Source organism: Natator depressus, chromosome 11, assembly GCF_965152275.1.
Source record: "Natator depressus isolate rNatDep1 chromosome 11, rNatDep2.hap1, whole genome shotgun sequence".
NCBI lineage: Eukaryota > Metazoa > Chordata > Testudines > Cheloniidae > Natator > Natator depressus.
In genome coordinates this window covers 73,400,316-73,424,025 of record NC_134244.1, presented here as the reverse complement: position 1 = coordinate 73,424,025, position 23,710 = coordinate 73,400,316, and the positions used below count along the sequence as shown (strand labels likewise).

Genomic DNA, 23,710 nt, shown 5'->3' with positions numbered 1-23,710 from the left:
TGTGAGTGACGTGACCCCCTCAGGCCCGAGAAACTGGTAAATAATCACAGTGCCCAGGCCTGAAGTCCTCTGAAACACAGAATTCAAACAGGAAACCTGGCTCCCAAAGCACAGGGGATTTGGGGTTCTCGTTGCTTAGCCATGTGGTTAAACATCAAACCAACCCCCTCCTGTGGGGCCTGTAATTGTTGCTATCCCCACTCTAAAGGGAGACAGGGAGAGGTTCACTGACCTGACCAAGGCCACTCAGGGAGTTAGAGTCCAGCTCTGCCCCTCCCTGCTTTATCCTCCCCTGTCCTGACTGTCTCGCTCGATTCACCTGTTTTTATTGTCTCTTGTCTCTCTTTATAAACAGGACTAAGCCATGACTGGACTGTCAGACAGGAGAATGGGACACGGCTCCCTTCACCTGGACCCTGGATTTCTCATTACTTCAGAGAAACTTCTTAGTGGAAAAATGAATCACATTCAAATGACTACAGATTATGAACCGTTTGCTATTTTTGTTGCCTTGAAACACTGCTCTCCACCCCCCAACCCCCCCGCCCCAGCCTCTTCCCCTGAGTCAGGAATTATGGTTTATTGGTTCACTCTGATTTGTTTCAGTTTTATGTTCGCATCTAATGCAACTAATTGGTCAGAACCTGTCACTTCCGAAAGTCCCAGACGCGTGCCTCAGTTTCCCCATCTAGCTCCCTTCTCGGGACCTTTGATTTTCCTCAGAGTCTCCTTCAGAGCACTGGTTTGTTGGCACCAATAACCAGGTCTGATTTCCAGGTCAGGAGACGTGTCCTCCAGCTGCTGGAATTTTCCTTTTTCACATCAAGAAAGAAACAGGTTTTTTTCCCAATAATCATGATTTATTTTATTTTTGTATTTTACTGTGAATTTCTTGCCACTGAAAAATGCTGAATTGAGGGGCCTGGAGAATGAATCTCTTTGTAGCCAGCCACAGAATAGCTACAGCCCCAGCAATGGCTGGGCAAGCTTCCCCGAGGTGTCCCGTCAATGTGCTTCAGCCCTGATTGACTGAGACCAGCTCTGGGGACAGGACGGGAGTTCAGTCCCCGTGGGCAATTCACTCCTCGGCCTCCATGCTTCAGTGACCAATAGATTACAATGTTCCTGCTGGTCTTTGTTCTGTGGACATCTGACCACCTGCATCTGGACCAAGATTCACTCCCTCATGACACGTTCATTCCTTACCAGTCTCTGAATCGTCATCAGAAGAGAACCCCAGTGCCCTGGAGGTGACAGGCCCGGACTGTGTCCCCGGAGTCCCGGGGCATCGTCCCTGCCCGAAGGCTGTGGCTGCACTGGGGAGTTTACAGTGGCAGTCTCTAGTGGAGCCGCTGGAAGCCGACCGGAGGGAGCTCTCCACCCTCAACGAGCAGCCATAGCCATGTTGGCAGGAGAAGCTCTCCCAGCACCATAGCACTGTCCACACCGGCGCTTAGGTCAGTTTAACTTGTGTCACTCGGGGCGTGGCTTATTCACACCCCTGAGCCACATACGTTCTACCGACACAAGGGGAGTGTAGACGCAGCCTTAGCAGAGAAGCGATTAAGAAAACCGCTTTAGTTTTGGAGGAAATGCAGGAACCCCAGGTTCGTAGTAAACCAAAGGAGATTCCGACCCCACGAGTCACCTTCCCCACTTTGCAGTTGTGCCCTGGGATAGTTGTTTTGTCTCAGCCTGTGGCCAGAATAATGAGGTGTGAAGGGAAGGAGCCAGGCACCTGTCTATGGTGCTTCTGACATCCTAGAGGGGAGAAAGGAGAAAAGACGCTGAGTCCCCCATGCCACTCACACAGGGGGTGGGAACTTTGGTGGTAATTTAAAGAGAATCAAGGGGCTCAAAGAGAGACAAAGGTGTTAACGTCACCCTGTCACTGTCCAACATTAAACAGGTGAAACAAGGCTTGCAGTTTGGTATTTAGAGACTTCAGCCTGCTTACTCCCAAGGCAAACACCCCTCTAAAATCCTTGTTAGTGTTTTATTAAAATACAGAGGAAAAAAGAGAAAGAGATAAAGCAATAGAAATGTAAAATATTCAATAAGACTTTTCTTTCTACAGCGTCCCTTGTGCCCTTTCTCTTTAGCTGGGAGAGTTTTTAGAAGGAAAGTTCCTTATGTGACAGTCTCTTAGATGGTATTTAAGATGGTAAGAGCTGTCCTTCTGGGGAAATAGAAGAGGTTCGCTGAGATGGGCTGGAGCTGTCAATGTTGTGGTCTTTCTTGTAAAAGTCCAATCCCATTTCCTAGGTGGCAAGATAAGGCAAACACACACCCAAATGGGGAAAGAAAAGAACAGCAAAGATAGAAGATGCAGCTTCTGGCTCTGGTGTTGACCTTCTCTTGCAGCTTCACTGCCAGAGAAACACAAGCCTAGCACAAGGCCTTCCAGCCACTCCGAGACCTGGCAAACTTGTTTCACCTCAGGCTGCTTGGGACATGGCATTTAGCTGTCGTTCTGGTCACAGGCTTACAGCAGTGTTGCAAAACATGCAGTCTTGGCCAGCTGAGTCAAATGTTGATTGAACAGAAGCAGAAGGAGAGGGAGAGGAGAAAGAAAAAGCGATACGGAAGGGAAAAGAGAGGCTGGGGGTGGAGGTGTCTTACTTCGGCCTGGCTACACTAGAAAATGAGGTCGACAGAACGACATCATTCAAGGGTGAAATCCACACCCCTGCGCAGCCTAGCGGAGCCAACAGACGTCCCTCCTCTCCCCGCGCCCCGACCCGGAGACGGTGCTCGGTCCAGGAGAGAATTCTTCCGTCCCCCAGCTCTCCGCAGCCGGCGATGGCCTTCCGTTGGCACGGGGGTGTCTCCATGGAGGCACACAGCTGTGCTACAGTAGTGTTTGCAGTGGAGACAAGCCCTTAGTCACACATCCCAGGTGGTGTTTGGGATTCAGTTGGAACCAGTGGAGATGACACCGTCATCTAGCTCCCTCTCTCTGGCGTAGTCTGGTCAGAATATCTCATGGGATTACAACAAGCAAGGTTTGGAGTTTGAGACCCTGGAGCCCTTCCTTTTCTGGCTGGTACCTAGCCACACAGCCAAAGGTGGGGAATTAGCTCACATGGAAGAGCGGTTGCTTTGCCTGTGAGAGGTTGTGGGCTCAGTGGCTGTATTCCCCATGCGCTGCTGTGCATCTTTATTCTGTCTCGTGTGGTCAGCCCACCCGCCTCCTTTTCCTCCTGTTCTGGCCTCCCTGTCCATAGCAGTCAGGCAGAAGATCAAACGCCTTCCGTCCCAGGCCTGCAGCTAGCCAGGGGCTCGAAGCCACAATCTTGACCTCTTTAGTGCCAGGATCTGGCCAACTGAACGAGGCAGCCGCTGGGAAGCTCCTCAAAGCATTCCACCAGCGTACGGTTAAAGATGTGAAAAGCATGTGAAAGTTCATCAACTGTTGCAAGAAGTGTGAAAAGTGTATCGTGGCCATTGTGAAATCCTTTCCTTTTCTTTTATGGGGGGAGCATTAGGGTTCTGTCTCTCTCTCTCTCTCTCTCTCTCTCCCGCTCTCTCTGTGCACGTGTAAGCGCATTTCCTATTTAGAGGCATGAGAAAATTTGGAAGGTTAGACAGGCTTCCGGGTGGTGGCGTTAGCTCAACTGGAAAAGTGCTGGCTTTGCATGGGAGAGGTAGTGGGATTGCTCCCCATGTTCTCCAGCCTACTCTCTTGGGGTGAGGAATTGGCCCTTTTCTTGCTGAGCACCGACCACCCTTTGCCCCCTCCTCCATGCTCCTCTGCACAAAGCTGATTGGCTAGGAGGGAGTGTCACTCAAGGACACGATGACTCTGCTCTCTGGGATGCATTGAGTGACTGAGCAGACGGGTGGGAGGTGCCTGATGCCATCATAGCTGTAGGTCATGTAACCCACATGGCCTCCTGAGCTCAGCCCATGATGGAGGCATACAGACAGCTTGGAGTGAGCCAAACCAGCTAAGGGCTGCGTGCGGCCATGTATCTGTGGGTGTCTGGCCAGGCCAAGGGAGGGGTGTTAACTGGACGCTGTGCCAGAGAGTTTGTGTAGGTCCGGTTGGAGATCCTGAGCTGGGTCTGCTCCTGGACTTGTTGGGTTAGATAAAAGTGGTGTTCTCTTCTGAAGTCTGGTGCTTGTTCTAGGGGCTAACTCTTATCCCTGCAACACATTTCATGCAGGGACCGTTGGTCTTTGTGCCAAGGTGCATGGCTGGGATCCAGGACTATAAGTATCCCCTCTCCCCCGACACTGTTGTGCTTAAGAACCCAAAGTCCGCGGTTTACCTGGCTGGCGCCTCGGCCTGGGCCAAAGGTGGGGAATTAGCTTAAGTAGTAGAGGGCTCACTTTGCCTGTGAACAGTAGCAGGATTGATGCCCACATTCTCCAAGCGATGACTTGTTGTTTCTTCTCCCTTCCCTCTTGGCCAGTGTGGTCAGCCCACCTGCCTCTTTCTTCTCCTGTGTTAGCCTCCCTGTCATTAGCAGTAGGCAGAAAAGCAAAAGAGCAAAAGCCATCTTTCACCGTGCCTCAGTGGGTCACAACTGAGAATACCAAATTCAGGGCAAACTGCTGAGAAATGGGGCAGACACACCCCAAAAGTGGTGGTTATACTCCCATAAGAGATACCAAACCAGCAACAAAAGTAAACTTCTGTTTCACCACACTGGCTAAGAAGAAGCCAGAAAAGCAGTCTCCTTAGGCATTCCAGTCTTTATATTGTCTCCAAAAACACTGAAATTACTGATGAGTGGTTATTGGAAACCAATTTCATCAACCAAAAGGGTTCTTCTGATCCTAAAGGACCAGCCACATACCCAGGTTTCAGAGTATCAGCCATGTTAGTCTGTATCCACAAAAAGAAAAGGAGGACTTGTGGCACCTTAGAGACTAACAAATTTATTTGAGCATAAGCTTTCGTGAGCTACAGCTCACTTCATCGGATGCATGTAGTGTATTTTCCTCTACATCCGATGAAGTGAGCTGTAGCTCCCGAAAGCTTACGCTCAAATAAATTTGTTAGTCTCTAAGGTGCCACAAGTACTCCTTTTCTTGATACCCAGGTTGATATACAACTCAGATCTTAGCCCAGTAATCATGCTATTGCTAATCCTTTAGTATCTAAGATCTAAAGGTTTATTTGAAGGAAGAAAGGAAGGAAGGAAGGTGAGAGTTAAAATTGGCTAAAATTTAGGAATCAAATGCATACCATAACTGCAAAATTCTTGGATCAGGCTTGCAGCAGTGATGGAATAAACTGCTGGCTTATTAAGTCTCTGGTTGTTTCTGAATCATTGGAAGGTCCTCAGTCCTTTGATTAGAATGCTCCCATTAGTATACGGTCATAGTCAAGAGGTTTGAGCAGGAAAGAGGCCAAATGGAGATGTTTCCAGGGCCTTTTATAGCTTGTGGATGGAAACCCCCATTGTTTCAAACAAAGCCCTCAGCAGAGATAGTGGAAAATTACAGGTAACAAGATGGTGTTTGGAGTCGCATGATTCCGCTTAGTCACAGCAGAAGCCATGACCTGTACTCCAGATGGAACGTTCACAGGCAAGTCCATGGAGCGTAGATAGGCGTGTGACCTTATCGAATTGAACTATGACCATATAGACCATTATTGCAACCCCTGTCATATAGTTGCAGCAAATCTTGTACAAAGATGGTGAAGTGAAGTGTCTATGAAAAGGCTGTAATTTGCTGGTTATGCATATGCTGTCTGTATGTGTGTATTATTCTTGTATTTGAAGTTATGAATACTGGCTATGTACTTGAAATTGCTGAGCTTGAATTAATATGCAAACTAGATACCATTAACCTGGGTTTGAACAGAGACTGGGAGTGGCTGGGTCATTACACATATTGAATCTATTGCCCCATGTTAAGTATCCTCACACCTTCTTGTCAACTGTCTAAATGGGCCATCTTGATTATCACTACAAAAGTTTTTTTCTCCTGCTGATAATAGCTCATCTTAACTAATTAGCCTCTCACAGTTTGTATGGCAACTTCCAACTTATCTGTATGTGTATATATATGTTCCATTCTATGCATCCGATGAAGTGGGTTTTAGCCCACAAAAGCTTATGCTCAAATAAAACTGTTAGTCTCTAAGGTGCCACAAGTCCTCCTGTTCTTTTTGCGGATACAGACTAACATGGCAGCTACTCTGAGAGCTGTATTTCACTGTTTGCTGCTGAGTAGCACCAATGAAGCATTTGGCCAGCTGACTGAGAAAGGGCTGAACTCTTCACTTCAGAGAAAAAATGCATGAAAACAGTTTTATGAACGAGTAGCTAAAAACACAAACCAAACCAACACCGACTGTGACACCCCCCACCCCCAAGAAATAAAAATACAAACATGAAATGCTAAGGAGGTCGCATGCTGATGGGCTCAGTGTACAGCTTCCCCCTAGGTTTATATCTGGTGCCTCCCTCCTCTCACTCCTCTCTGCACAACGTCAGGTTCTTCCTCTCTGACCCTCAGAGGAGCAGCCCCAGCAGGGAGTTGCAGCAGGGAAGAGGGGAGAGAGGGGCAGTTTCTGCAGCCCCCACAGCAGGTCCCAGCAGCCATGGGGAGGAGCTGCCAGGGCATCTCTGCTGGGTCTCAGGTACTTAGGGCAGAGAAGCGGCTCCCCAGGCTGGCGTTGTAAATCCGAGACCAGGTGCTCTCATCTCTGTGACCCTTTCCCCCTCCAGACTCTTTGCCACCTGAGCTAGAGCCAGCTGGGGAACAGGGAGCTGCAGCCTCTGTAACCAAATGAGAACGTACAAAAGTGGGTCCCATTACCCAGACTGAGAACTGCAGTGACATTTCTACTCAGTGTCAGGTGCCCAGGACAGAGGCAGCTCCCTGGGATCCAGGCCTGTCCCAGCCAGACCAGGGCTGCTGGGGAGTGTGAGAAATAGTCCCAGCCTCCCCCAGGACTGAGCCCTGCCCCTCACACTCTGATTCTCTCTCCCTAGTGACTGTGACTCTGGATCCAGACACGCTCATCCCCAGCTCATCCTATCTGAGGATCGGAAAAGTGTGAGATGGGGATACACTCCGCAGGATCTGCCTGACAATCCTGAGCGATTTGACACTGAGCTCTGTGTGCTGGGCTGTGAGGGATTCACCTGGGGGAGACATTGCTGGGAGGTGGAGCTGGGCGATGGGAGGCGCTGGGCTGTGGGGGTGGCCAGAGAGTCTGTGAGGAGGAAAGGCTGGATCAGTCATAACCCTGAGGGGGAGATCTGGGCTGTGCAGTGGTGGGGGCATCAGTTCCAGGCTCTCACCTTCCCTGAGATCCCCCTTCCCCTGAGCCGGGTCCCCAGAAGGATCCAGGTTTCTCTGGACTGTGAATGGGGGCAGGTGGCATTTTTTGATGCTGATAATGAGGCCCCGATCTTCACTTTCCCACCAGCCTCTTTCACCGGGCAGCGAATTCGTCCCTGGTTCTGGACAGGATCCTGGCTCAAACAGTGTAGCTGAGATGTGGGGTGGGGGTGGGGGGATTTTGATGCTGCACCCCATAATGCTTTATAGAAATGTGCTTATGAGTGCAAATGTGACATAACTGTAATATGCTTTGTGCTAAATATGGCATGTAACATATCTTTGCAAAGATTATGATCTACTGAATATATTCATCCTATTTGTATGCATGTGTCATTTTTATTTCTGAAGTTATGAGCATTGGCTCTATGCTTGTATTTGAAGCGTTTGCTGTGGAAAACACATAAGGGAGGTTTGGCCAACATATTCACAGATTCATAGATATTTAGGTCAGAAGGGACCATTATGATCATCTAGTCTGACCTCCTGCACAACGCAGGCCACAGAATTTCACCTGCCACTCCTGCAAAAAACCTCACACCTATATCTGTGCTATTGAAGTCCTCAAACCGTGGTTTAAAGACCTCAAGGAGCAGAGAATCCTCCAGCAAGTGACCCGTGCCCCATGCTACAGAGGAAGGCGAAAAACCTCCAGGGCCTCTTCCAATCTGCCCTGGAGGAAAATTCCTTCCTGACCCCAAATATGGCAATCAGCTAAACCCTGAGCATATGGGCAAGATTCACCAGCCAGATACTACAGAAAATTCTTTCCTGGGTAACTCGGATCCCACCCCATCTAATATCCCATCACAGGCCATTGGGCCTATTTACCATGAATATTTAATTACCAAAACCATGTTATCCCATCATACCATCTCCTCCATAAACTTATCGAGTTTAATTTTAATCTTATTGTGAAGGGACTATTCAAGTAATTGACTGACAATGGACCTTGGGAGACCCCAATACATGTCTGAGGAGCCTTCCTGGGAATGCTCAAGATAGCATGTGAGCAATGCCTGCCAACTGAGTCATGCATGGACATGTGACTTGCCCATCTGACTCCCAACTCCCTCTTGCTGCTGTAATTTTGCACAGAAGAACAAAGGGATTTCCTCCCACAAAAGACAGAGAATATAAAAGGCCCTGGAAGCCCCTCCATTTTGTCTTCAGATGGCTCAAGAGATGGCTTCTACACCCCAAAGAGATGCCTGAAAGCAACTGGAACAAAGGACAGTAACTACAGGGGTGGGAGTGATTGCTGGAACCAGGCCATAAACTACAGCTTTGGTCTGAAAAGGATTATACCTGAGATAACATCCAGGGTGAGAAGTTAGCAGCTGTAACTAGATCCTTAGTGTATTAAGTTAGCCTTGCGTATTTCGATTTATTTTACTTAGTAACTTACCTTGTTCTGTCTGTTATTACTTGAAACCATTTAAATCCTACTTTTTATACTTAATAAAATCACTTTTGTTTATTAATAAACCCAGAGTAAGTGATTAATACCTGGGGGAGAAAACAGCTGTGCATCTCTCTCTATCAGTGTTATAGAGGGTGGACAATTTATGAATTTACCTTGTATAAGCTTTATAAAGAGTAAAAATGATTTAATTGGGGTTTGGATCCCACTGGTAGCTTGGTGTCTGGGTGCTGGAGACAGGTACCCTGCTGAGCTGTTTTCAGTGAATTCTGCAGCTTTGGGGGCATGGCCCAGACCCTGGGTCTGTGTTGGGGAGGCTAGCATGTCTGGCTCAACAAAGCAGGATTCTGGGGGGGCCAGGCTGGCAGGGAAAACTGGCTCAGAAGTAATTTTGGCACATCAGGTAACAGTCCCAACGGGGGCTCTGTGACCAAACCCGTCACAGGGATATCCCCTTGAAATCAACCTCTCTAGTCTCACGCACCCTTGTCTTTGTGACATTGGACGTTTCCTGTCTTCCTTCAGACTTTCTGCCATGCAATCTCTATGACCCTGGAGGGCCTGATAGGTGTCTAACCTGTCAAAGTATAGAAAGCAGGGGCAGCTTCTCTACCTCCTCCAATCTCATCGACCCACAGCTTTTGCCGCCCGTATGGCACTGTCCTCTATGGCGCAGGAGGACTCTGGGAATTCTGGCTCAGACAGTGCTCCTGAGACGCGGTGGGAATAGTTCAATGGGCATGAAAAAATGGGTGTCTCTAATCACAGTCATCTTAGTCTCTCTGATACTGGAGGACTCTCATCTACCTAGCCTGGGGCTCATCTTTATGACTTTGGAGGACACTTGTCTACCCAACTCCAATATCTAATCTCTGTGACACCCCCCTCCCACCCTGCAGCCCCAGGGATGGCAAGGAGGGGGTGTGAATAGCTCTGGAGCTGCAGGAGGAGCATAGGGGCCCTGAAGGGCACATGTGGGGGCTGCAGGATGAGAACTGTTGGAGGGTCAGGGACAGAAGTGATGTGGGGCTTGGCGCTGTAACTACTAGCGGGTCTGGGGGACAGGCAGATGTGGGGGTGGCAAGGACACCAAATCAATTGTGATTTGGGAGGTTTGGGGAGAAGGTGGATCGTCTGCACCAGCAGGGAGCCTGGGAGATAGAGACCCAGTCCCAGGGACTGGGAAGTGTGACCTCCAGGCTACTGGGGAAGGGATGCTGTGGTGAGGAGGAGGGGCGGGGGGGATGTCATTTGGATGAAGGTGAGCTGGCTGCACGGAGGAGAGAGGCAGGTACAGAGCAGCTTTAATCAGAAGGGAGAGAAGAAATCAAAGTGGGGGGGGGGAGGAATAAAGTAAAACAAGTGTAAATAGAGAAACCTGGGGAAAGGCATGGGGGGTAGGGAACTAATGTGAAAAGAGTGAAAGCAAAACAATTCTGAAACCAGAAAACCTTTTTGGGGCAGAGAAGAGGAAGGGAAGAGCTCGGGGAGAAAACTGGGAACCTGTGTTGGAATGATTTGTGATAGGGAATAAAAGAGATTTAGGGGCAGACAGAGAAATAAATGGATGGAAAACAAGTGCTAGCTAAAATGATGTGAAAAACTAGGTGAAATAAAATAAAAGGGAGAAGGAAAGAAAACACAAGAGGGAGATCTATAAAATCTTTCTGAATGTGTGACTGTAACTCATTAGCAGGGGTGAAAGTAAGCAGAGGGACTTACTGGTACCCCGGGTCCCTCCTGGGCAAGGTGTGGGGTGGTGGCTCTGGCCACCGGAAGGGGTGGGGCCTCGTGTGGAAGGGAGGGGGCTGGGGATCAGGCTCCCCCAGGCAGCCCTTCATTGCCGCCACTGTGATTTGAAGGGCCACCCAAGGCTGCTGCCCCTTTTGGCCCCCCCATCAGGGGCCCCGCCGGACCCTACCGCAGGGTTGCCGACTCGGGGGAGCAAAAGTGGCAGCGCTTTAACGTTGGCCGTGTGCAGGCTGGTACCGGCGGCCAATTCTCACCAATACGCCATACCGGCCTGCACCAGCCCACTTTCACCTCTGCTCATTAATTCCTACCCAGAGTTCATTTGCAATATTTACACTTTAATGCCTTTCAGGATAATACTTCAATTTTTTGAATGTTTTTACCACATGGTCTGGTTATGAAAGTTCCCTCCCAGTTCTCTTTAAGCCTGACATTTACTTAATGTAAATAAAGCATATAAAAATGTTTCCTTGTTTATATCCCTTTCATTTTCCAGCTGAGATTTTTGAAGATAGTCGTGGAATTTTTTTTTCTCCTGAAGTGGTTGTGTCACCGAACATTAATGAGGATATGCATGTATGTCACTCTGGGATTGTCTACAATGCAATGTAAGCCCAGGGTTATTGGGTCTGGAGTCAGCTGGCCCATGTTGGAGAACCCTGGGCTTGAGCATCTACACTGTTTCTTAACCTTACATAAAGACATTTCTAACCTAGGGTCAAACCTGGGGCTCTGGTGTCCACGCTGCAACATGTAGACCTAAGTCAAACCAACCTTATCCCAGATTCCCCAACACCCACCTGAAATGTGGCCGCTGTGGCCCTTTGACCATGTTTCAGTGTAGCAAAACTTCTCCGCCCACCCTGCTTGTTACAGGAAGTTTGAACAGCCCACCAACACAGACTGCCAAGGAGTGATTTTGGTCTGTGTGTGCCCAGCTACCAGAGCCAGCAACATGGAGAAGGCACCTTTTGAAGAAGTCCTCTTGTTTGCGCTTTCACTCCTGCATCAGAAAAAGGACAGAGCTTCCTTGAAGTGCTGGTGGACATTTCAGAGGAATTTTCTGACCCACCAAAGGTACCTGATGGACTGTATGATGGAGCAGGAGGAGAAGGAGTACCCTGGCATGGCAGAATCACACTGGCATATGCTGCTCAGTATAACTGGCATAACTGCTGGTATTCCCTAGGTAGACTGGCACAGGGCCTCAAGCAGAGACTGGTGAGATCACATCATCCTGCAGACCTGGGATGCCCACCAGACAGTCCAGAGTTTATGCAGAACAAAAGGTACTCTCCTTTAAAAAACAAACAGTTTGAAAGAAACAGAGAAAAAAGAAAATAACAAGCAGAAATAACAGTATTTAAAATACATGCTATATTTACAGTCAGGAAATGTGAGAATTACAAACAATTAAATGTAATAATCAGAACACAGAGAAGAGAGTGTCCAAAATCTGTGAGAATAATTTAAGGCCCTAAAATAGCTTTTCTCATGAACAAAGGGATTGATTTAATAAGCCGTCCAATAACACAATCACTTTCCATAATATTTAACAGTTTTATTCCCTCTCTCTTTACTTATCACCTTTCCCTTTCTTTCTCTCTCCATTTCCTTCCAGCATCTCCCTCCCCAGAAAAGCCCCATGTTCCCCTTTCCAGTCTTCAGCTTCTCCTCTCCCTACCATAGGCGCCGACTTCTACTGGCGCCGGTGGGTGCTCGACCCCTCTCAGCCCCGGCCCCACCCCGACTCCACCCCGGCCCCGCCCCCTCCTGTCCCTATTCCAACCCCTTCCCCAAATCCCTGCCCCGGCCCCGCCTCCTCCCCTGAGCGCACCACGTTCCCACTCCTTCCCCTCCCTCCCGGAGCCGGTTACAGCTGTTTGGCGGTGGCAAGCGCTGGGAGGTAGGCGGAGGAGCGGGAACGCGGCGTGCTCAGGGGAGGGGGAGGAGGAGGAGGTGGGGGGGGCGGGGATGGGAGCTTGGCTGCTGGTGGGTGAAGAGCACCCACTAATTTTTCCCCATGGGTGCTCCAGCCCCAGAGTACCCACAGAGTCGGTGCCTATGCTCCCTTCAACCCCCCATCTCCTCTGCCTCCCCCGTCCCCCTCTCTAGAGCCATAGCAGCGTGTTGTAACCCATCTGAGCTGTCCCTGGGACAATGACTAGTTCAGTCCATTTCTGGCCCACAACCAGAGGGAACCCCAGTGGGATATTGCTACCCCTGACTCCACCTCCCCATCTCCAGGCCTCAGGGGCAGATTTTGAGCAGGACGCCAATCCCCACCCAGAAGAAGGGAAGGATTGTCTCCCCAGTGAAAGACGCTGACGTGAAAGTAAAGATCAGGGTCTCATTACCAGTATCATAAAATGCCACCCACTCCGCTTCATAGTCCAGATAAACCCCAATCTTCTTAGGCCTCTCACTCAGGGGCATGGGAGTCTCAGGGGAGGTGAGAGCCCGGTACTGATCCCCACACCGCTCCACAGCCCAGATCCCCTGCTCAGGGTTAAATCTGATCCCTCCCTTCCTCCTCATAGACTCTCTGGCGACACCCACAGCCCAAAATCCCCCATCTCCCACCTCCACCTCCCAGTAATGTTTCCCCGAGGTGAACCTCTCGCAGCCCAGCAAACAGAAAGAATGGAATCTCTCTGGATTGTCCGGCACCTCCTGCCGTGCAATTCCACGCCTCACGCTTTTCCGATCCTCCGACACAACGAGCTGGGCGTTTGCTGTGTTTGGATCCATGGTCACATTCGCTGCAGTGGAGAGAGGGAGAATCAGGACGCTAAAGGCAGAGCCAGCGGTGCAGGAATGCGGGAATGGCCCTCCCACTCCCCACGGGCCTGGCCCCCCCACTCCCCACATCCTGGCCTCCTGCCCCTTCTCCTCCCCCCAGAGGGCCGCCTCCTGGCCAGGCCAGAAGCTGAAGCCCGACCTGGGGAACCTCTGCAGCTGTGGGGAGTCATGGACCCCCCCATGGCCCTGCCCCCAGATGACCCCCCATCCAAGGCTGATGGAGGGTCTGTGGCTCTTCGCAGCAGCTGCCCGGCTGTCGCTTACCATGGCCCGGCTGCAGCTCTTTGGCCCCCCAGGCCCTGTCCCCAGGCCAGGCTGGAAGCTGGATCTGGGTCAGGGTAAGAGCCACGCGGGCAACTGTGGAGAGCTGCAGAGCCTCCTCCTGCCTTGGTGGGGACCCAGGGGACGGGGACATGGGCCAGGGGCTGCTCTCGCCCCGCCCCCCATCCCAGGTCCCAGCGTCTGGCTTGGCCAAGGGGGCAGGGCCTCCGGAGGAAGAGACGGGGCAGGGGCAGGGCCATGGAGGGGTTGGGGCCTCGTGTCCCCCCCGCCCGTCACTTTTAGGAAGACGGATCCATCAGCCCTGGACAGAGCTCATCTCTGGGGGAAGGTTTGATCTGCCCCAGCTCCTTCCTCCAGGATTTGCCCAGCTCTGAATGGGGAGGAACTCCAAGATCTCATCAGAGTGCAGGGCAGAGTCACAAACCCGAGCAGGAACAGGTCAGCGACAAGAGCAAAAGGTCATCTGAGCCAGGCCTGAGATGCAGACTCTTTCCTCTCCTGCAGATGCCTCTCCCTGGGACCAGAGACCCAGGAATGCTGGGGATTTTATTCCCATTTCTTTCTCACGGACAGAACCCCTGCTGTGCTCCTCCTTCCTAATATTTAAAGTCAGATCACACCATAACATGATTTGATATACCCCTAACTTAAGTTCCATGGGGAATAATCAAGGCCAGGTAAAAAGGGATAACAGCCAAGAGGCCATCTCTACTAGAGGGAGGCGATCCACAAGAAAAGGGAATTAGGACAGGCTGAAGAAGCAGAGAGATAGTTTAGCACAAACGGTGCTTAAAGTAGATTGAAACACAATGGGCCGCTCTCACAACTAGAGTCGGTGACATTGTTAGGCCAAAACTTTTGTTGGTGAAAAATTCAGATTCAATAACACAAACATTTTCCAAATCCACGTCAGTTTGGCCAAATTGTTTGTTTAAGAGAAATAAAAATATTCAAAAAAATCAGAATATTTTGTTTTGATATTTTAAAAATTAAACATTTTGATTTTTTTGGTTGGGAACAATTTTTCATTTCAAAATTTCCCTTAATCTTATTTTTAAAAAAGCAAAAATACTTTATAAATGCTCAAAATAAAACATTTTGTTTAAATAATTTTTTTAACTCTCTACAAATTTTCATTTCTGGTCTGACCCAAAACAAATTTGTCTTCAGTTTTTTGAAATTGCCAATGAACTGAAATATCCATTTTTCACCCAGGTCTCCTCATGACATTATCTAAGGAGGAAGGAGGAGATCATCTGTTTTCAGCAGAGGAGAGGAAACTTCTCTCCTATCCACCACACCCCCCCCCCCACTCTCTATCCTTTAACCATCCATGGATGTTACTCCAGTTCTCATTCGATGTAAGTCACTGCAGAGTAGTGCCAATGTAGACGTAGCTCACTTCCAAGGTAAAAAGTTGGGGAAGCAGCTGTCCTTTGGCTACCCTACACTGCAGTGGCCACTGCAGAGCTGACCTTACCATCACCTTCCTATGCTCAGTGGCTCTGGGGTCATCTCAGCTGGGAGTTACTTGGCTCTTCAAATGCATGGGTTGAATTTGCAAGCCATGTTCCCCTAACAATCATGTTCTGATTATTGTTAGTGATATGCCTATGTATGCAGTTTGGAGGGAAAGCAGGGCTTATAATGGAAGCTCACTTGCATCCTCAACTACAGAAGACACAGGTGGCCCACAGCTGATTCAGGTGTCTCTAGCTTGGCATCCAGGTGGAATGAAGAGGGATTGAGAAGGTGGTATCACTTTTTCCATTTGAAATTAAATGTAGGCCATCTCCCATCCCAAAGCTAGATCTGACTGAGAATTCTCACCTTGTGTGAGGTCCTGGCATGGCAAAGGATAAGGCCAATGCCCCATTTCAGTGTTAATATAGATAATGCTTGTTGTGAATGAGTCAGAATTTCATGGCTGTCATGAAATCTATGCAGCTATCAAAGTTTGTTCATGGTAGCAATGTGGACCAGTGAAACTCACTCTATAGATAAGGTCCCAGCTGAGTTTCCTTTAATAGCCCATTTTTGCCACGGTTACAATACTTATATTAGCTTCAAAATTGGCTGAGGAGGTCTGGCTCTTAATATTATATAAATAAAGCTGAAAACAAACAAACAATCAACAACACAGCAGTCAGCAGGACAACCCTATATGAAGACCAGTGTCCAGCACCAAAATGTAGGGGATTGAAGTTTAAATTTGAAAGTAGTTAAGATGGTTTATTCTCTTTGGCAATCTAAGCACTGAAGCTGGGGGAAATTTTTTTTTTGCTGAAAAATGTAGATTTGGACTGACTGAAAGATTTCACGAATTTGTGTGAAATTCAGAGAATTTTTTTGGTAGGGAAAAAACTCTGAAAAAGTTGACACACTGCTTTTTCACATTTTTGAAACAAAACAGTTTGACTTTTTCGTTCAGAAAGATTTTTCTTTTTGAAATTTGCTTCAGTTTTATTTTAAAAGATGTTTTAAACCTTTATAGATTAGTCAGCCATTTCTGGCCAAAAGATTTGTTTCATTCAACCAGATTTTTTCAACTTTTCAGTTTGCCCAATTTCTTTAAAAAAAAAAATCATTTTGAGCCACCCTGAAAAGATTTTTTCATTTTATTTACACCCCAAGAATGGAGGTTTTTCGTAACTCTGAAAAAATGTAATGGTTGTCCTTTCAAACGTTTACAATGTTCAACTGACATAATGCAGCTCTGAAATTTTACTGTGCAGAAGAAAAATGCTGCTGCCCCCCCCCCTTTTTTTGATAGTTGATGTTTAACACAGCACTGAACTGTATTAGCTTTTTTATTTAATTTTATTTTATTGCCTGATCGTGCACTTCCAGTTCCAAATGAGGTGTGTGGTTGACTCGTCAGTTCATAAACCTGGTGTTTGTAACTCTGAGGTTCTCCTGCATGTATTTGTTTTCAGTACAGCCGGCAAACTGAAGAATTGGCTATTCACACACCTCCACTAAGCACATCAAATGACTGCCATAGAATCAAACTTTAACAATAAATGACAAAGTAGTCTTTTCCCCTGAAGACAGAGCTCCCAGTATAGCCTGATCACTAGGATGGCTGACAATAAAAAAGGACAGACAATTTCCATCAAATCATACATCAGGAATAAGGAGGTCTGTGTGGGGAAGGGGATGTGTTCAGTGCTTAAATTTGTGCCAGGGCATGCCAGCGTTGAGCCCTGGCATCTCTAGGCTTGGCAGTTTGTAGCCCTGGTACCTCTGGGCTTGCTGCATCAATTATGAATGTAAAAAAACTGCTTGAGCCCTGGAACCTCTTTCATTACATGTTAAACACTGGATGTATATAAGAGCAGACCCATGGAGCAGCAGGTGAAACCCGTGTGGGAAGCGTTTGTGCATCTTTGTCTTCTTCTCCCAGAACTGTGCAAATAACTGATTTTTAGGTTCACACCAAAAATAAATTAAAAAAAATCATTTTGGGTCAACCAAAAATCTTAAAATGTGTTTGTTTTGGGTTGTTTTGGGTTGAATGGCATATATTGTTTGACACAGAATAAAACATTTTGTTTCACTTTTGAGGGTTTTTAAACCTGAAAAAAAAAATGAAGTGAAATTTGAAATGAAAAGTCTTTTTGAATAAAAAAATCATAATATTTCATTTTGGACATTACCAAAATGGAGATTGGGGGAAATTGGGCTTGGAGAGGAGGATTGGAGGAGATTTGGGTGGAAGGGAAGAAATCTTCTTTCATGTTGCAGGAAATGTCTGCAGGCAGGGAGAACCTTGTGGGTGATTTGTTGAGTTCAAACTCAATAGAAAAATCCTACCTTGGGCCCAGACTTAGCCTATCAGTTTGCAGGCTAAGAATCACCTTGCTTTTGTTCTGTTGATCTCTCTTCTCTTCCTTTGTTACTTCCTTGCTCATACATTTTCTTTCAGGTATGTTTCCCCTTTTCTTCCCCTATCCTGACTCTCTCAGTCAGGTTCCTAATTCTCCTCTTCATAGCCTTTCCCTGATACCTGATCCCTTCCCTTCAAACAGCTGCTTCTTTCTTCCTCATTCCCCAGGGCTCCCTTTCCTTCATTCTTTTCCAGTGTTCTTCTTCCTTCATGCTGACCTCCCCCTTCTTCCTCTTTCTAACCTGCCTGCCCGAGGATAACCTTTACTCCCCTTCTTTCCCGTCTCTCTGGCTCTGTCAGGGAGGCTCATGCAGTTTACTGTGCAGGCCGTGGCGTTCATGCATGAACAGAAAGAAAGGAGCACTAAATGCCAGATAGTCAGGGAAATGAAAAAAGTTCAGTGAATCATGCACGATGTCCTGAGAAACACTGGACATTTCTGAGCCATCTGCCCCACTGTATTCACAATTACTGAAAATGTAAATCAGTTTGCTAGATTCAGTGACATAATTTGACCCTCTGCTCTGGAAGTTAATTTTACAATATACTTAAGGAGCTAGGCTATGGTTCATCCATATATATATATTCAGGAGGAGACTAAGGATTTAGCCATTCTCTGGTTAGAGGCATCGCACTGTCAGGAATATACTGTTTATACATGTAATGCAATGGCCATAAGAATGGCCAGACTGGGTTAGACCCAAGGTCCATCTAGCCCAGTGTCCTGTCTTCCGACAGTGGCCAGTGCCAGGTGACCCAGAGGGAATGAACAGACAGGAATCATCCAGTGATCCATCCCCTGTCACCCAGTCCCAGCTTCTGGCAAAAAAGAAATTAAGTGATTTGCCCAATGTCACACAGGAGACGGGATCTGAACTGAGGCCTTCAGAATTCTAGGCTAACACCCTAGCCACTGGACTGTCCTTCCCCTATGAATGTGCAAAGAATAACATCAGGACAGCATCCCATTCAAGTACTACCTGAGCATGTATTATCCAGAAAAATGTTAATTCACTCCTCTCTGTGTTCCCAAAGGAAGATTCGCCAGCTCTACAGCTCACTTGGGGAACCGCCTTCACCATTCAAACTTCAACCAGAGAAACTATTGCATTATTTCCTGTTTGTGTTTTGTGTTGTTTTAAACTATTTCTACAAAGAAAGGGAGCAAGGATCTCTCAAGGAAGTGAAATTTGGACATTAACTAAATACAAACTTTACTTACTTGGACAAACTAGGGCTTTTCTCCATTCTGAAACCAAGCAAATCAAATAAAGGTGAGCACTCATGTGAATAAGTTCATTGTTAAGCTGAATCTGATTAATAAAAAAGGATGCATTACAGAAAAAAGAAGGGGGGAAAAAGCTTACCAAGTTCTCTTTGCAGTCCACCTAAATAATAATAATAGTAACAATAATTAAAACATCCGAAATAAAGACATTGTGGACGAGCTTTTCTCCCAAGATTAAATGAAGCCCGACCCCTTCATCAAAACCATCTCAGGCCAAGACTTTTTAATCAGTCTTTGGGAAACGATTCCCTTCCAAACCACGGAGAAGGCACCTCTGAAATCTTCCAGTATCAATTATTCTAGCCCTAAGTGGGGTTAAAGGCCACATCCTATACCCAACCACTACACAGCGTGGGACAGGGGTTGTAGGCAGTGAATTTATGTAACGTGATGATCACTGTAGACAAACTCCTTACCTACAGATAGTGCTGTATCTTTATTTTAGTGTTAAATTGTTGTCTTGTATGTTATTATCTTGTTGTATCTGATCTGGGACTTTAGTACAAAGTCAAGGCCTGCGTGTGTGTGCTGGAGTTGGTACTCGCAGCGTTTCAATACATTTCTGTGCTTCCATAAGGAAGTACTATAAAACTCCAGACTAGAGCTTGTCAAAACTCAGAATGTATGTCACACTGTTTCATTAGGTGGCTGAGAATCTGGACCAGCATATCTATTCAATACCCTTAGTTTTAATCACCATCTCACAATCTTTCTTGGTGACAAATCATTTGTTGTGTGTTTGAATTCAGCCTGCAGTTCCTGTCTGGGGAGAAAAGTAGATGGAAAATGTCATGAGAAGATGCAATCCATATAAAAATGAGAAAATATCACTTACTAATTTTTTCATTCAGTTCACCTTAAATAAAAAGAAAAGGAAAAGGCAATTAAAAATTCTCTTAGAATGTTTGGAAATTTAAAGATCACTTTTCATTATAGTCATTCAGCTCACGTACATAGGCCTTGAATTATTTCAGTAGAAGTAATCACATACTTAAAGTTAACCATATGCAAGTGTGATGGCCACCATCCTGTTTGATGCACCAGGGATTTAACTGGGGACCTCCAGAGCTAACAAAAAGACCAAATTGCTGTAGATTTAGCAAGGGTCTGTAGCAGACTCATATTGTATGTAGAGCAGTACGCAGGCAGGCCTGTAACACATTCACCAGTGGGTTATATAATGCAGAAGGATCATGGCTGTTCATTACTATTAATATCTACCTTCCCGTGGTATTCTAAAGACCTGAATCTACACTGAAATCAGGGGGGCTGAATTCAACAGTTCACTCACATGGCTCCAAACTCAGGATCAGGAGCTAAGATTACAGGTCAACAATGCATTATAAACACCCAATCTGACCAGCACTCAGGCACATGCATAAAGTTACTCATGCATGTATTTGCAGGCTTGGACTCTTAGGCACTGATGATACAAAGAGTGAGGCTCGTAAGTAATTTTAAGCATGTGAGCACTCCCATTGACTTCAACAAGGCCACCTGTGTGCTGAAAATGAAGCATAAGTTTAAGAACGTGTTGGCTCAGAGCTCCAATATAATTTTTTAAAGATTTACAGTTTTGCAGAGCAAGGTGTCTTTAGGTCTGATTATTAATTGTTAGAGCTGGTGGGAAAATAGCTTGTGTTTGTGGGGGGAGGGTAAGTGACAATTTGGTTGACATTTTCCCCGCCCCTTTTTGGTCATTGGAAATAAAAATGATGATGATGGAAAATCAAAATTCAGAATATTTTGATTACTATTCCTCACGGCGCAGTACCCTTTGATTGCACTGGGAGTGGTGTGCATGCAAGAAATGAAAGGTCAGACCTTAACATAATTATCTAAGTCTGGTTTTTATTCTGACATACCATTTTGTAGACAATGATTTATTACAAAGACCCCAATCCTGCAAATGACTGATCTGCTGTGCCCTCTGAATTGTGGCCAAAGTTAGTCCATTTGATTTTCAAATTGACATTATTGTTTTTAATTAAAAACAACAACAATTTAACCGTGTACAACTTCATATGAGAGGTTAGATTGGGAGAAAAATTGAACTTACTGATATTTTCAAGATGTGCCCCTAAAATAAAGCAAACAGAAATAAATACAAACTATTTAAGAGTTTTTTCAATGAACAAAGATTTCAATATTTTTTCTCCATTTTATATTGATTCTTAGTGTCCAGATAATCATTAATTACATTTCTATCCATATTGTGGATTTTCTGGTTACAAGTGAAACTAAAAATTCAAAGGTTTACAGGTTTGAACCTTATCTAGAAGTGGGGCCCAGCTCTGCTTCTGGGAGCCTGAGGCGTACAGAGGTTGCAAGAGTAAGCCCTAAAATGGTAACGGCTAACACCACATGAACAGTTAATATTCATTCGGTTTCTATAACTCAATTTTTAGACTTTCTACTTTCCTTATCCTTGATATGGATTGGTTTAACTTTCCTCTGATATGGCACATCTCTCCATTATATCCTTTCCCCTCCTTCTGTCACCAGAGTTCCCCCTCTCTCTTCAAAGGTGTAGCCACGTCTGCCACCACTGAGAACAGCCGAGCTCCATCCTCTTTGGAACCTGCCTTCAGGCAGTTGAAGGCTGCTATCAAATCCCCCCTCACTCTTCTCTTCTGCAGACTAAATAACCCCAGTTCCCTCAGCTGCTCCTTGTAAGTCACGTGCCCCAACCCCCTAATCATTTTTGTTGCCCTCCGCTGGACTCTCTCCAATTTGTCCACATCCTGGACACAGTATTCCAAATAACAATATCATAGCATCTGGGGGCTAATGCTGATATGGCTGAGGTAGGGGAGACATTTATCATGCAATCTAGACCTTCATGTCATGTCTACTTTCCTTATCCTTAATATGGATTGGTTTAACTTTCTTCTAATATGGCACATCTCTCCATTATATCCTTTCCCCTCCTTCTGTCACCATAGTTGCCACCCTATACCGGAAACCTACTGACTGTTATACCTACCTACATGTCTCCAGCTTTCATCCAGACCACACCACACGATCCATCGTCTACAGCCAAGCCCTAAGATACAACCACATTTGCTCCAACCCCTCAGACAGAGACAAACACCTACAAGATCTCTATCAAGCATTCTTACAACTACAATACCCACCTGCAGAAGTGAAGAAACAGGTTGACAGAGCCAGAAGAGTACCCAAAAGTCACCTACTACAGGACAGGCCCAACAAAGAAAGTAACAGAACGCTACTAGCCGTCTCCTTCAGCCCCCAACTAAAACCTCTCCATCGCACCATCAAGGATCTACAACCTATCCTGAAGGACGACCCATCACTCTCACAGATCTTGGGAGACAGGCCAGCCGTTGCTTACAGACAGCCCCCCAACCTGAAGCAAATACTCACCAGCAACCACACACCACACAACAGAACCACTAACCCAGGAACCTATCCTTGCAACAAAGCCCGTTGCCAACTGTGTCCACATAATCTATTCAGGGGACACCATCATAGGGCCTAATCACATCAGCCACACGATCAGAGGCTCCTTCACCTGCACATCTACCAATGTGATATACGCCATCATGTGCCAGCAATGCCCCTCTGCCATGTACATTGGTCAAACTGGACAGTCTCTATGTAAAAGAATAAATGGACACAAATCAGATGTCAAGAATTATAACATTCAAAAACCAGTCGGAGAACACTTCAATCTCTCTGGTCACTTGATTACAGATTGAAAGTCGCAATATTACAACAAAAAAACTTCAAAAACAGACTCCAACGAGAGACTGCTCAATTGGAATTAATTTGCAAACTGGACACCATTAAATTAGGCTTGAATAAAGACTGGGAGTGGATGTGTCATTACACAAAGTAAAACTATTTCCCCGTGTTTATCCCCCCCCCCCCCCATCCCACACTGTTCCTCACACATTCTTGTCAACTGCTGGAAATGGCCCATCTTGATTATCACTGCAAAAGTTTTGTTCCCCCCCCCACCCCCGCTGGTAATAGCTCACCTTAACTGATCGCTCTCGTTACAGTGTGTATGGTAACACCCATTGTTTCATGTTCTCTGTGTATATAAAATTGTCATACTGTATTTTCCACTGCATGCATCCGATGAAGTGAGCTGTAGCCCACGAAAGCTTGTGCTCAAATAAATAGGTTAGTCTCTAAGGTGCCACAAGTCCTCCTGTTCTTTTTGCGAATACAGACTAACACGGCTGCTCCTCTGAAACCTGTCATGTGAGTTGCTCAAAGGGGCCAGGAAGCGGCTGATGTCTTCCCCAGCATGGGCAAGTCCCTAACAGGCTTTGAACTAGCATGGCCAGCTTCTGCACAGCCACCCTGCAGCCCACCACAATGGGGCCACGCAACAAGTCAGAAAGGGGGTGGCTAGAAAGCACGGCCCGCTGGTAACATCTGCTGGCGAGAAGCCGTAGAGCAGCTGCAGCCAGGTGGTATGGATTAGACTAGCCCAGCGGCTGCTTTAATCGGAAGCTGGGCGAATAACAGGTTTCTCAGATCTCTGCAATTCCAAATAGTTGGCGGGGAGGGCGCATTTCAGGTTGAACCACAAAGATTTTTTATTTAGCTATTCTCAGTGACTGAAAAGGTCAGTAAAAAATTAGTTCCAGGGTGACCAAGATACTTTGTTTGACCTGAAGTGAAACGCCTTGCTCTGATTTCAAGCATTTTCTTAAAAAAAATAAAATAAAGGAATTTTCAAAACAAAAAGTCATTTTGAATCAAAAACTCAATGTTTCATTTTGAAAACGTGAAACCAAAACATTTCAATCTCTTCAGATTTTTTACACCAAAACAATTTGGCAAATTCAACATGAATTCTCAAAACATTTTGATGTCACTGAATTTCCTCTTTTCCCCCCTAAAAATAAAATTGGTTAAAAAATTCCACCCCTCTAGGCTACTCGACAGTAAGGCTGGGGTCTGTGTTGAACTGGCCAGGGAGCCATTA

The 23,710-nt window shown here is 46.5% G+C and overlaps 1 pseudogene; it reads right to left on the bottom strand.

Moving 5' to 3' along the window:
* Positions 1-12,733: 12,733 nt before the first annotated feature.
* Positions 12,734-23,710, bottom strand: part of LOC141996210 (butyrophilin subfamily 1 member A1-like) — a 660,168-nt pseudogene continuing 649,191 nt past the window's right edge.